Raw genomic sequence first — 14,921 nt, 5'->3', positions numbered from 1 at the left:
CAACCTCCTCATTTCATATTTCACCTGAGATTCTGATTTTCTTGTCAAAAGTTAACGAAAGCAAGAAAAGAGCGAGACTGAAAAGGGGGAACAACGTTGTTTTAACTGATTCGCCGTACAAAAAAGAGTTAAAAGTCATTAATGGGAGAAATAGAAAAAAGAACTTTGACAAAGAAGAAAGAGCAAACAGAAAACTTTTTGCGAAAGAGAATAAAATTAAGAACTCAAAAACGAGAGAAAGAGCCTGAAGATAAATGGAAGAAAGGAGTAAGAATACTATACTAACGAGAGTGATTATGAGGTAAGTTCTGACTGTCAGTGTGTATATTGTGGTGGGTTTTATTCAAAATCAGTTGGAGGTTGGGTCGCTTGTTCCACGTGCAAAAAATGGACACACGATTCTTGTGCAGGAATAGATAGCGAAGATGATGAGTGTCTCCCCGTGTGTGAATTTTGTAAACAGCCTCAAGAAAAGGATACGATACATGAAAACTGTAGTTTGACATTAATACTCACTTTAAACTAAAAAAAATACCGAGCAAGCCAATATTTTCTGCATTTCCGATAATTTTATACGTTTTTCTAATCACTTGTATTTACCACCCCATTCTGCCGCGTGCAAATGATATAAATTTCTGTTTTTGAGTGAGAAAATATTGTTGTTTTATTTTATGGCAATGTTCTTGTATTTTTGTGATTAATACATCATAATGTGTTCATATAAAGATTTGTAACTCTCTTATTTATCAATTTTGTACATTTAATCAAAGTTTTCAACTGTGTACCCCATTATACCTTGGATACCGCAACGTGTCGGATAAGAAAGATAAAAATACAATCACTACTCGTTTCTTCAACGACAATTTAAGCTGTGTTCTGTGGTTCCACCCAGAGTTCATCACGATATATTCCGAAAAAAATCATAGTTAACGAACATTATAAATTGATCTAGAAACGAAGGCAATCACAGTTAACATTTAATAAGGCCACTGGTATCCTTCGAAATGCAACTAATCAAAGTAATGCAGAACGTCGTGGGTCACAGCGGATGGGTGGAATCGAAATATGACATTTACCCACGATCGCTTCTTTTTGTCAATTTGTGCCATTAATTTCTCTGCTCCCTAATCTGATTTCGTATCTCCCCATCAGCTATTCGATCAAAACTTTTTTAGCATTCTTCTACACCACCACATTTCGGAAGTTTCTAGTCGTCTCCTGTTTGGGGAACCAGGCATGTTAACTGCTGATTCGCAATATATTTATTCCGAAAGGCAAAAGGAACCCCGAAAACAATGAAAATAATTTTGTTTATTGGTGACTGTACCAGTTTGATTTACACTTAGAGCGAATATGAAAGTATTTTATTCCAAATCCTTATTTGAAGGTACTAAAATGTCGGTTTAAATGGCAGCTTGCTATGTAAGACATGCCCACTTGTTTCTCTGTGCCATCTCTTCTTTGAGATGATAAGCCTAGGGACATTTTACCCGTAGTTTTTGAGCTTTCACCTATTGAATACATTTTTTCTTGTCTCGTAGTCAGTTGTTTGCTACAGTAATAACGTTTCTGAACAAAACAAATGCCAAGATCTACCCACAAAGTTTTCGAGAGAAGTTCTAGAAGACTTGCAAGAAATAAAAAAGTAAATATCATGAAACAAATGTTATGTTTTTGTACAGCATGCATACTATTGGAAAGTGAAAGAAACTATGAATTTAAATGAGTGCATGTACGACGTTAAGTGCAATGCAACTTTAAATTTTCCGTAACTTTTCTAACTAAATGTACCTTTCCTCTCAAACCATTTATCCCAGAACCATGGAATTCTAACGGTCAGTTTTCTTACTCGAGGGCATGAAGAGTCGAGGGATATGAAAGGGAAGCAGTGGTTGGGAAGGGAGTGAGACAGGGTTGTAGCCTATCTCCGATGTTATTCAATCTGTTTGCTGAGCAAGCAGTAAAGAAAACAAAAGAAAACTTCGGAGTAGGAATTAAAAACCATGGAGAAGTTGTATTATAATGAACACTATGGTCTTTTTATTTTTGAAATTTGCCTGCAAAACCTGTCTTTCAAAATTTTTCTAAAAATTTCAGTATTAATATATTATTCATGAAAAATTGTCAGCTTGTTGGAAAACAGTGGAAATGCATGTAAGTAATGTTTTGTGTTTTACTGTTAATATAACACAACTTAGAATAAGGATCATATAAATAGATCAGTTAACATGGTGGAGATGGAAGATACGTTCTCACCGTGAATATTGTGTTTAAAAACAAATGAATATTTTCAAATCAACAGCTCATTTCATGAAGTCATAACTAGAAGTGAATAATCTCCACAAAAATTGGTAAGTTAATTACTTTGGTGCAAGAAAGTCTCCATCATTAAGGAGAACGATGTTTTCAATAACTTGCCGGCAGCCACAAAAAGCTTTACTACTGACAGATTTCAGTTTACGAGGAGCCTAAAGGATTTCTTGCTAACCATCTCTTCCGACACCATTAATGAATTGAATTATTTATTAGAACTAGCGCGCGCGCGCGCTTGAGAGTGTGTGTGTGTGTGTGTGTGTGTGTGTGTGTGTGTGTGTGTGTGTGTGTGTGTGTTAGAGAGAGAGAGAGAGAGAGAGAGAGAGAGAGAGAGAGAGAGAGAGAGAGAGAGAGAGAGAGAGAGAGAGAGGGGGGGGGTCAAATAATACGTGTACAATCAGAAGTGTGACTAAATTTTCATTCCTCGTTCATGATCAGTCCATTTGCGGTCTGTGGATAGTAAATTAGCATATTATTTTCCCATTGAGTATCTCCCCATTATGGATCAATTTCAATGGAAAGTACATATAATCTAACCCTCTTGTCTGCCCCACTTATGTTGAAGGTTACACACAAATACCTTGTTGTTGTTGTTGTTGTTGTTGTCTTCAGTCCACAGACTGGTTTGATGCAGCTCTCCATGCTACTGTATCGTCTGGAAGCTTCATCTCCCAGTACCCACTGCAACCTACATCCTTGTGAATCTGCTTAGTGTATTCATCTCCTGTACTCCCTCCTCGATTTTTACCCTCCACGCTGCCCTCCAATATTAAATTCGTGATCCCTTAATGCCTCAGAACGTGTCCTACCATCCGACCCCATCTTCTAGTCAAGTTGTGCCACAAAGTTCTCTTCTCCCGTATCCTATTCAATACCTCTACATTAGTTATGTGATCTACCCATCTAATCTTCAGCATTCTTCTGTAGCACCACATTTCGAAAGCTTCTATTCTCTTCATGTTCAAACTATTTATTGTCCATTATTCACCTCCATACGTGGCTACACTGCATACAAATACTCGGAGAAAAGACTTCCTGATACCTAAAGCTATACTCGATGTTAGCAAATTTTTCTTCTTTAGAAACACTTTTCTTACCATTGACAGTCTACATTTTATATCCTCTCTACTTCGACCGTCATCAGTTATTTTGCTCCCTAAATAGCAAAACTCCTTTACTACTTTAAATGTCTCATTTCCTAATCTAATTCCCTCAGCACCACCCACCTTAATTCGACTACATTCCATTATCCTCGTTTTGCTTTTATTGATGCTGATCTTATATCATCCCTTCAGGACACTTCATTCTGTTCAGCTACTCTTCTAGGTTCTTTGCTGTCTCTGAATTACAAAGTCATCGGCAAACCTCAAGGTTTTAGTTTCTTATCCATGGATTTTAATTTCTACTCAGAATTTTTCTTTTGTTTCCTTTACTGCTTGCTCAATAAACAGATTGAATAACATTGGGGATAGTCTACAACCCTGTCTCATTCCCTTCCCAACCACTGCTTCAATTTCATATCCCTTGACTCTTATAACTGCCACCTGCTTTCTGTACAAATTGTAAATTGAATTCGCTCCCTGTATTTTACCCCTGCCACCTTCAGAATTTGAAAGAGAGTATTCCAGTCAACATTGTCAAAAGATTTCTCTAAGTCTACAAATGATAGAAACGTAGGTTTGCCTTTCCTTAATCTACTTTATAAGGTAAGTCGTAGGGTCAGTATTGCCTCACATGATCCAGTATTTCTACGGAATCCTAACTGGTCTTCCCTGAGGTCGGCTTCTACCATTTTTTCCATTCGTCTGTAAAGAATTTGCGTTAGTATTTTGCAGCTGTGACTTATTAAACTGATAGTTCGCTAATTTTCACATCTGTCAACACCTGCTTTCTTTGAAATTGGAATTATTTCATTCTTCTTGAAGTCTGACGGTATTTCGGCTGTCTCATGCATCTTGCTCATCAGACGGTAACGTTCTGTCAGAGTTGGGTCTCCCAAGGCTGTCAGTAGTTCTAATGGAATGTTGCCTACTCCCGGGATCTTGTTTCGATTAAGGTCTTTCAGTGCTCTGTCAAACTCTTCACGCAGTATGTCATCTCCCATTTCATCTTCATCTACATCCTCTTCCATTTCCATTATATTGTCCTGAAGTACACTGCCCTTGTATAGATCCTCTATATACACCTTCCACCTTTCTGCATTCCCTTCTTTGCTGATAACAGGGTTTCCATCTGAGCTCTTGATATGCATACAAGTGAATCTCGTTTCTCTAAAGGTCTCTTTAATTTTCCTGTAGGCAGTATCTATCTTACCCCTAGTGATATGCGCCTCTACATCCTTACGTTTGTCCTCTAGATATCCCTGCTTAGCCATTTTGCACTTCCTGTCGATCTCATTTTGAGACATTAGTATTTCTTTTTGCCGGCTTAATTTACTGCATTTTTGTATTTTCTCCTTTCATAAATTAAATTCAATATATCTTCTGTTACCCTCTTTCTCTGCGCATGTCAAGTTCCGTAGGCCCAAATTGAGGAGCAAATCTTCAAGGTCATGGAACGTGTCAGTATCTACATCTACATCCGTACTCCGCAAGCCGCCTAACGGTGTGTGGCGGAGGGTACCCTGAGTACCTCTATCCGTTCTCCCTTCTATTCCAGTCTCGTATTGTACGTGGAAAGAATGATTCTCGGTATGCTTCTGTGTGGGCTCTAATCTCTCTGATTTTATCCTCGTGGTCTCTTCGCGAAATATAAGTAGGAGGGAGCAATACACTGTTTGACTCTTCGGTGAAGGTATGTTCTCGAAACTTCAACAAAAGCCCATGCAAAGCTACGGAGCGTCTCTCCTGCAGAGTCTTCCACTGTAGGTTATCTATCATCTCCGTAACGCTTTCGCGATTACTAAATGATCCTCCAACGAAGCGCGCTGCTCTCCGTTGGATCTTCTCTATCTCTTCTATCAAACCTATCTGGTGTGGATCCCACACTGCTGAGCAGTACTCAAGCAGTGGGCGAACAAGCGTACTGTAACCTACTTCCTTTGTTGTCGGATTGCATTTCCTTAGGATTCTTCCAATGAATCTCAGTCTGGCATCTGCTTTACCGACGATCAACTTTATATGAACATTCCATTTTAAATCACTCCTAATGCGTACTCCCAGATAATTTATGGAATTAACTGCTTCCAGTTGCTGACCTGCTATTTTGTAGCTAAATGATAAGGGACCTATCTTTCTATACATTCGCATCACATTACACTTGTCTACATTGAGATTCAATTGCCATTCCGTGCACCATGCGTCAGTTCGCTGCAGATCCTCCTGCATATCAGTACAATTTTCCATTGTTGCAACCTCTCGATACACCACAGCATCATCTGCAAAAGCCTCAGAGACTTTCCGATGTCATCCACCAGGTCATTTATGAATATTGTGAATAGCAACGGTCCTATGACACTCCTCTGCGGCACACCTGAAATCACTCTTACTTCGGAAGACTTCTCTCCATTGAGAATGACATGCTGCGTTCTGTTATCTAGGAACTCCTCGATCCAAGCACACAACTGATCTGATAGTCCGTATGCTCTTACTTTGTTCATTAAACGACTGTGGGGAACTGTGTCAAACGCCTTGCGGAAGTCAAGAAACACGGCATCTACTTGTGAACCCGTGTCTAAGGCCCTCTGAGTCTCGTGGACGAATAGCGCGAGCTGGGTTTCACACGGCCGTCTTTTTCGAAACCCATGCTGATTCCTACAGAGTAGATTTCTAGTCTCCAGAAAAGTCATTATACTCGAACATAATACGTGTTCCAAAATTCTACAACTGATCGACGTTAGAGATATAGGTCTATAGTTCTGCACATCCGTTCGACGTCCCTTCTTGAAAACGGGGATGACCTGTGCCCTTTTCCAATCCTTTGGAACGCTTCGCTCTTCTAGAGACCTACGGTACACCGCTGCAAGAAGGGGGTAAGTTCCTTCGCGTATTCTGTGTAAAATCAAACTGGTATCCCATCAGGACCAGAGGCCTTTCCTCTTTTGAGCGATTTTAATTGTTTCTCTATCCCTCCGTCGTCTATTTCGATATCTACCATTTTGTCAACTGTGCGACTTCAAAAGAAGGAAGCACAGTGCAGTCTTCCTCTGTGAAACAGCTTTGGAAGAAGACATTTAATATTTCGGCCTTTAGTCTGTCATCCTCTGTTTCAGTACCATTTTGGTCACAGAGTGTCTGGACATTTTGTTTTGATCCACCTACCGCTTTGACATAGGACCAAAATTTCTTAGGATTTTCTGCCAAGTCAGTACATAGAACTTTACTTTCGAATTCATTGAAAGCCTCTCGCATAGCCCTCCTTACACTACATTTCGCTTCGCGTAATTTTTGTTTGTCTGCAAGGCTTTGGCTATGTTTATGTTTGCTGTGAAGTTCCCTTTGCTTCCGCAGAAGTTTTCTAACTCGGTTGTTGTACCACGGTGGCTCTTTTCCATTTCTTACGATCTTCCTTGGCACATACTCATCTAACGCATATTGTTCGATGGTTTTGAACTTTGTCCACTGACCCTCAACACTATCTGTACTTGAGACAAAACTTTTGTGTTGAGCCGTCAGGTACTCTGTAATCTGCTTTTTGTCACTTTTGCTAAACAGAAAAATCTTATTACCTTTTTAATATTTCTATTTACGGCTGAAATCGTCGATGCAGTAACCGCTTTATGATCGCTGATTCCCTGTTCTGCATTAACTGATTCAAATAGTTCGGGTCTGTTTGTCACCAGAAGGTCTAATATATTATCGCCACGAGTCGGTTCTCTGTTTAACTGCTCAAGGTAGTTTTCAGATAAAGCACTTAAAAATATTTCAATGGATTCTTTGTCCCTGCCACCCGTTATGAAGTTTGAGTCTCCCAGTCTATATCCAGCAAAATTAAAATCTCCTCCCAGAACTATAACATTTCCCTAAGGGGCTCCATCACTAGCCTAACGTTGGAGCTCCCAATAACTAATAAACCCCTCCCCCCGTGTGCCTGCTCGGACCTTGCTGAAGGAGCAGCCACATGTCCATTAACAGGCAGAGCGGGCGATGCCACACGGCCAGCCTCCACATTGACCCTCCGCCTCGTGCGCCGCGAACGCCACTGAACCCGCCACTCCCCTTGGGGAGAGGGTGGCCCAACCGCGCCCGGTACCCGCGAAGATCTCTCGACAGCAGGGACAGTGGGTGAAGCATCTAATACCTGGGGTGCACCATGCGACGCACCAGACTCCCCACTGCCGCTACACTCCGAGGCAGCAGCCTGAAGACGGCTGACCGCGGCCATCAACACGCTCAGCTGTTCGCGAAGAGTGGCCAGCGTCCGTACACAGCAGTCACACATCCTATCCATCCTAAGGAATCAATTTACCGAAGAGACTTAATCAACTTTTAAGTAGACTGCTAATTCACTAAAGGCGATTGATTACTGACTAAACTGTGATTGCTAACCACTTCTTGTGGAAAACAATGAAAATAGCACTACCTGTCTCTGGACTGTATTCAAAACAAACACTAGCACTACTGGCACTATGGCTGACTACAAGGACTCTCTCTGACTGTATTCAAAACAAACACGAAATCTATGTAACACTATTACTAGCACTCGACAATTAAAGCTTCCTAAAAGCAAAAACACACGGAAGAAGAAGTGACAAGTAAGAAAAATAGAGTTAATACTTAAATTAAGGTAGCTCGCTGCACAGCAGACGTGAAGCCGCCGGCGGTTAGGGCGACACATGAACTTACAACAAAAAAGTAATAACAGATAGAAATACATGTTCATGAACCTGAGAGAAAATCAGTCCATAAGTTTAAGCAAACGCTATCAGCAGTACAATGAGAATCAGCTTAATTTTTCAATTAACTCCTCGACAGAATAAAAGGAGTGACCCATGAGGAAACACTCCAGTTTCGATTTGAAAGCGCGTGGATTACTGCTAAGATTTTTGAATTCGAGTGGCAGCTTATTGAAAATGGATGCAGCAGTATACTCACACATTTTTGCACAAGAGTTAAGGAAGTCCGATCCAAATGGAGGTTTGATTTCTCCCGAGTATTAACCGAGTGAAAGCTGCTTATTGTTGGAAATAAACTAATATTGGTAACAAGAAACGACAATAAGGAATATACATATTGAGAGGCCAATGTCAAAATACCCAGACTCCCTGAACAGAGGTCGACAAGAGGTTCGTGAACTCACACCACTTTTTGCCCAAACCTCTCGTTTCTGAGCCAAAAATATCCTTCTAGAATGGGAAGAGTTACCCAAAAACATAATACCATACTACATAAGTGAATGGAAATAAGCAAAGTAGACTAATTTACTTGGCGAAGTATCACTCACTTTCGGTACCGTTCGAATAGTGAAAATGGCAGTATTAAGTCTTTGAACAAGATCCTGAACGTGGGCTTTCCACAACACCTTACTATTTATTTGAACACCTAGGAATTTGAACCGTTCAGTTTCACTAATCATATGCCTATGCTGTGATATTAAAACGTCAGGTTTTGTTGAATTGGGTGTTAGAAACTGTAAAAACTGAATCTTACTGTGATTTAACGTTAGTTTATTTTCTACAAGCCATGGACTGAGGTCATGTACTGCACTACTTGAAACGGAGTCAATGTTGCACACAACATCCTTTACTACCAAGCTAGTGTCATCAGCAAACAAAAATATTTTAGAGTTACCCGTAATACTTGAGGGCATATCATTTATATAAATAAGGAACTATAGCGGCCCCAACACTGATCCCTGAGGAACCCCCTCCCCTTGACAGTACACCACTCAGATCCCCCATCACACTGTATTACGTTCCCCCATTCCTGTAGATCGTTCCCTAATGCTCTTCCTGAAACACTGTACAACTTCTGATTCTGTCAGTTCTTTCAGGTCCCATCTCCTTAAATTCCCACCTTTTTCCAGTTTCTTCAGTTTTAATCTACAGTTCATAATCAATATATTGTGATCAGAGTTCACATTTGCCCATGGAAATGTCATACAATTTAAAATATGGTTCCTAAATCTCTGTCTTACCATTATATAATCTATATGAAATATTGCAGTATCTCCAGGTCTCTTCCACGTATACAACCTTCTTTCATGATTTTTGAACCAAGTGTTAGTTATGATTAAGTTATGCTCTGGGCAAAAACCTACCAGGCGGCTTCCTCTTTCATTTTTTACCCCCATTCCATATTCACCTACTACGTTTCCTTTTCTTCCATTTCCTACTGTCGAATTCCAGTCACCCATTAATATTAAATTTTCATCTCCCATCACTATCCGAATGATTTCTTTTATCTCATCACACATTTCATCAATTTCTTCATCATCTGCGGACTACTTTTACGACTTTGGTAGGCGTGGGATTCGTGGCTATCTTGGCCACAACAATGCGTTCACTATGCTGTTTGTAGTAGCTTACCCGCATTCCTATTTTTATTAATTATTAGACCTACTTATGCATTAGCTTCATATTAGCCTTCCTAATACTAAAATCTATATCCGATGTTAACAATGACGCCGGTGGATGGACTATCAGGAAATTACTGACCGTCGAGAAAGTCACAAATATAACCGACAAGCTAATGGGCCCTTCACAGGAAAAGGTTTTTTGCCAGAAAACGGGGAAAATTGAAACCCAGCAAATGAGTAAAAAAATGTATATTCACTGACAAAAAAAATAGTGTACGCACACAACTTACACAACAATAGTCTGGGATTACTCTATTACGTAATACAGTTTTTGTGATTGTATCTTGCAGCTTTAGTTATTTTTAATTAAAAGAGGCTTTAAAAGGACAGAAAGAACGTGTTGGACTACGCTACAGATCGTTCTGTTAGCACAGTCTTTACTTTGTAATCACTTTCGTTGACTTCGGCAACTCTCAACAGAAATCTCCAACCTAACCGAGACAATGTGCTACGATACAGCCGAGATCATGACAAGAGAATGGGCTACATCACACTCGAAGTAAATGTATATAGGTAAGGATCCCCATGACCTGTATACGTCTGTTATAAAAAATCTCCAAGCCACTCTCCTCAAATAGACCGCAATCTTCTCTTGACCTTCAACTGTTACTATTTCAGAATTAAAAACCAGATTCAAAGAAAATTTGGCTACAAGGCACAAAACTAGAAAAATAAAAATAATAAAAGTGAGAACGTGAAACATGTTAGCAATAACCATAAACAGGAGATTTACAGAAAATATAATTGAGAAAGGAAATCATTAATATTATCGACCGTTTAGGAACTCTAGGCTACGAAATGGATAAAACCACATATCGAATAAGTGGTGGAAGAGTTAGTGTGTTTTAAGATTAAATCCAAACAAGAATTAGAGAAAAATATATCGAAGCAAGGCCTCTATTACGAAAAATTGCTAAATCTCGAGACAAATTGTGTCCTTCTGTATTAGATGAAATGTTTTGGCCCCTAGTACGGATGAAACAGTATCTGCAGTATCAACAGGAACTTCGGACATGTGTTTCATATTTCATCCAAGCCTGCAGTCTATAAATATTTAAACAAAATACTATAACAAAATACCACTACAGGGGAATTACTTACGAAGTAGTTCTTGGTAAAGAAACACAGGACACAATTACGTATGTAGGCTTAATAAGAATTACAACTGTGTTTATAAATCGCTATAGTTGCCTTGGACTAACGACGAGCAAATATCAATATAACCTGTACGCTTTTCAAAGCTGTTATCCATGAAAAAGCCAAACTATGTATCGTGAACAAAATACAATTTAACACCGAAACAATGACATTAGCTGACAATGGGCACAGACTTTAGTCAATGGGCACTGTTGAAAATTTGTGCCAGACCAGGATTAGCACCTGAGTCCCCTGGTTACTAGGGAGAGGCAATGATCACTGTGTCCGAATTAGACAGTGGTCAACAGAATAGCACGAACTGCCCGAGCATGCCGTTCGTTAGATCCAAATTCTCAATTTCTCCATAGACTGCTAATGCACTGCTCCTTGAACATAATCCTCCTCCCCTTAATTATACAGTACATGGCCAAAAAAACAGACACCGAATATATGCAAACTTGGCCTTACGAACATTGCAGACGTCGTCTATGTAACACACGTCAAACTTCAAAGAATTTACCAATTCGTTGCATTGTTTACTATAGACCACAAATCAAGTAACGTAAAAAAAGCACTGCGTCTATTGAGATCATGATTCAGAGTTTAAAAAAAACTAATAAGTCGCCTACATATTACAGTTGCTGCCGAAAGAGGAGAACCATTATTTTCCCACAAAAGGAAATATAGTTAAAATTACGCTTCTATTTCGGTTAGTTTATGCGGTTACTAAAATTTGCAGTGAAAGTTACATAGTGGACTCTACCCTCCCCCCACCAGAAACGTAGTTATCGTGGCTGTTGTGAGACTTTTGTACACAGTTAGAGAAAGTGTGTTAAATGTGGCGCGGACGGAAACGCTAGGCTACGCTACAGGGCAATCTGCTCGCACAACGTTTAGTCGGCATTCATAATCGTTGGCGTAAACAACTCTCAATCAAATTACCACCTTCCAACCTAACGTAGATCTCGGGCTACACTACCAATCGGCCTGTCATCACAACCAAAAATTCATTGAGGGGGGTGGGGGGATTTCCTGTAGCTCTCTCTAATGTATCTCTAGGCAAAACTGCCAGTTTTGTCAGACTCAACAGCAAGATTTACCAATGGTAAACACTTTTGAGACGGCTCGTAATTTTAGAATAGTCCTCTTCGTCTTACTTGGCATAAATTGTTCGCTGGCGTCCCAGCAGCTAGCTCCCTCAGTGTCTGCTTCTGCCATCGCACCACGCTAGTCTGCTGTTGTCCTAGCAGACCGAACGCACCGCACATCCGATACCTTCGGAACCACTCACTGGCCAGTTAGCAACTGAGCGGAACACTGTTTACATCGTGAAAGGAAAACTATGCAAAGATGTACACTTAAATGGCACGACTGAGTAGCACACACACAGTAATATCTGAGGAATGTCCTTCGACACGCGCAGAACGAAAGTCTTCTCGCGAACGTACAGCGTCTCTGAAAAAAAATCTCGTGACTATATTCCGGCGTTACGGCCAGGTTCTCATACAAATGAGCAAAAAAGGGTACATTTGAAATTCTTTTTGAGACAATGAAAATACATTCGAAAGATCTGTTTGGGAATTACGAGTGATAATACTATGAGCTTAATTTTAGATTTTCAATAAAAAATGGCGCCCGTAATTATCATTTGATCAAGGGCCTGCGAGACTGGAGTACGCAGAGCGCGTGCAGTGTGGCACCTCATATGTTACCTGAATTCAAAAATGGGTAACATCAGTTGATACTACATTATTCCTCTGAAATTGAAAATGGATAACATCAGTCGATAAAACATAAAATTTATGGGAGCGTATACCTAACCGTAATGAAACAACCTTAAATTTAACGATACAGTGCTAATTCGAACTTTGAGTTCGATTTTTGAGGGTTTGTTTCACTCCTTATGCCTACACAAAAATTAGTTAATATTAACAAATGTCATATTATAGCTATAAGTTCCTAAGAAAAGTGTTTACTTTTAGGGGTCAGAGGTAGATGTTAAGAGAACGAACCACTTTTAATTTATGCTGCATGCCGTTCTGAGAAAATAGTTACCCGAAAATAGTTACCCGAAAAAAAATTTATCAACCCTTCCTCTACCTCTGATTGTTCCTAGACAGCAACTTCCTGTTCTTCTTGGCAGGAAAAGCCGATCTGTCAAAGCTGGATATGCAGCACTCGGCAGCCTGCACTTGATATTCGTCCGTATTTTCGGTGAGTATGTTTGCATGCATTCTGCAGTATGAATCATTTTGAGCACGTGCGACACGGGACGAGTTATCATCTACATCTATATGGATACCCTGCAAAACACATCTGGCAAAGGGTTCATCGAATCACCTTCACAACTGATAATTAATTGAAACCCTCAGCTGCCGACAGGTGTTGTTGATATACTTCGATGGGGACAGCTGAAAGGTGTGCCCCTACTGGGACTCGAACCCAGAATCTCCTGCTTACAAGGCAGACGCTCAATCCATCTGAGCCATCGAGGGCACACATGAACAGCACGACTGCAGGAATTTATCCCTCGCACGCTTCCCGTGAGACTCACATTCCCAACCGTCCACAATCCGCATACGTAATGTACTTAATAGGTATTTGTCCATCCACTCATTACTGGCTCACACTAAGGTGACGATTCCCGTAAGAGTTCCGGCAACCTGTGCGCATTCGCACAGACGAAGGTCAATGGCTGGGTAACGTTTAACCATAGATATGAAGATAGTAACTGCTCTCGAAAGAACAGGCGCCACTGACGACCTTGCAACTCTTCTAGAATACATGATAGACCGGCCGATGTGGCCGAGCGGTTGTAGGCGCTTCAGTCGGGAGCCACGCGACCGCTACGGTCGCAGGTTCAAATCCTGCCTCGAGCATGGGTGTGTGTGATGTCCTTAATTTAGTTAGGTTTAAGTCGTTCTAAGTTCTAGGAAACTGATGACCTCAGATGTTAAGTCCCAAAGTGCTCAGAGCCATTTGAACCATCAGTCCCTATGTTTACACACTACTTACAGTAACTTATGCTAAGGACAACACACACACAACCATGCCCGAGGGAGGACTCGAACCTCCAACAGGAGGAGCCGCGCGAACCGTGACAAGGCGTTGGACACATGGCGGGTACCCCGCGCGGCTCATGGCAGCCGTGACACTGCTTCAAACAATGGACTGTAGAAACTTTTGTAAAGCACGGATTAAAAAAAAAAACTTTCTGTTCCAAGAGTCTAGACAAGTACACCTTTAAAAAATGCAACTACAAAGAAATTGAATTTTCGAACGTTTTGAATGAGAACCTGTCCTTATGGAACACCGTTGATCAAATGTCACAGGGATTATATACTCAGGTTTCACATGTGGATTAACACTTTCTAATCAATATCCGGAATGAGCAGGGCTTAAAACTTTCAAGAGTTAAATTTCAAGGGCCGTTCTCTTGTATGCAAATAGTTTCACACTAGAAATTTCTCTAGTTTTATTTATTAATTAATTTATTTATTTTTTGCTGTAGGTAAAGAAGGATAGCATTGTGAGGAGGGGGAAGGGGGGGGGGAATCTTGCATCTCCCACCTTGGAATTCTCAGTACAGAATTTTAATTCATTACGAGATTCTTAGCCACTTGCAGAAGTGATTTCGAGTGATTCTGCAAAACTTTTCCTTTAGCCAATCGTAGCAACTATAGGATTCCGTTCCTGCTGCATGACATGTCTCGGAACTTAAACTGACCAACTCATTTGCATAAAGAGCTAGCTTATCATCCGCTTCTTTACTTGCGTAGACCGTTCATGGTCTGCAAAGAATTTTTTTCTTTAATCGTTTTTTTATGTCTTTTATAAACTGCAACACTTTCTAAACTTTCTAAACTTAGCGCCGTTGAAGCATGGTCTTTTACTGAATGATCAAAAAGCAATGCTGACAGCTGGAGTCCAAGGTTTTTGTTAATCAAGCCGTTTGT

The 14,921-nt window shown here is 40.3% G+C and overlaps 1 non-coding gene across 1 annotated transcript; it reads right to left on the bottom strand.

Moving 5' to 3' along the window:
• Nucleotides 1-13,386: 13,386 nt before the first annotated feature.
• Nucleotides 13,387-13,461, bottom strand: Trnat-ugu (transfer RNA threonine (anticodon UGU)). Its single transcript has one exon. It is a non-coding gene; the product is annotated as a tRNA-Thr (tRNA).
• Nucleotides 13,462-14,921: the final 1,460 nt, after the last annotated feature.

This window comes from Schistocerca gregaria, unplaced genomic scaffold (assembly GCF_023897955.1).
Source record: "Schistocerca gregaria isolate iqSchGreg1 unplaced genomic scaffold, iqSchGreg1.2 ptg000418l, whole genome shotgun sequence".
NCBI lineage: Eukaryota > Metazoa > Arthropoda > Insecta > Orthoptera > Acrididae > Schistocerca > Schistocerca gregaria.
Note: the sequence above shows the minus strand (reverse complement) of the source record. Positions and strands in the feature narration are given on the sequence as shown.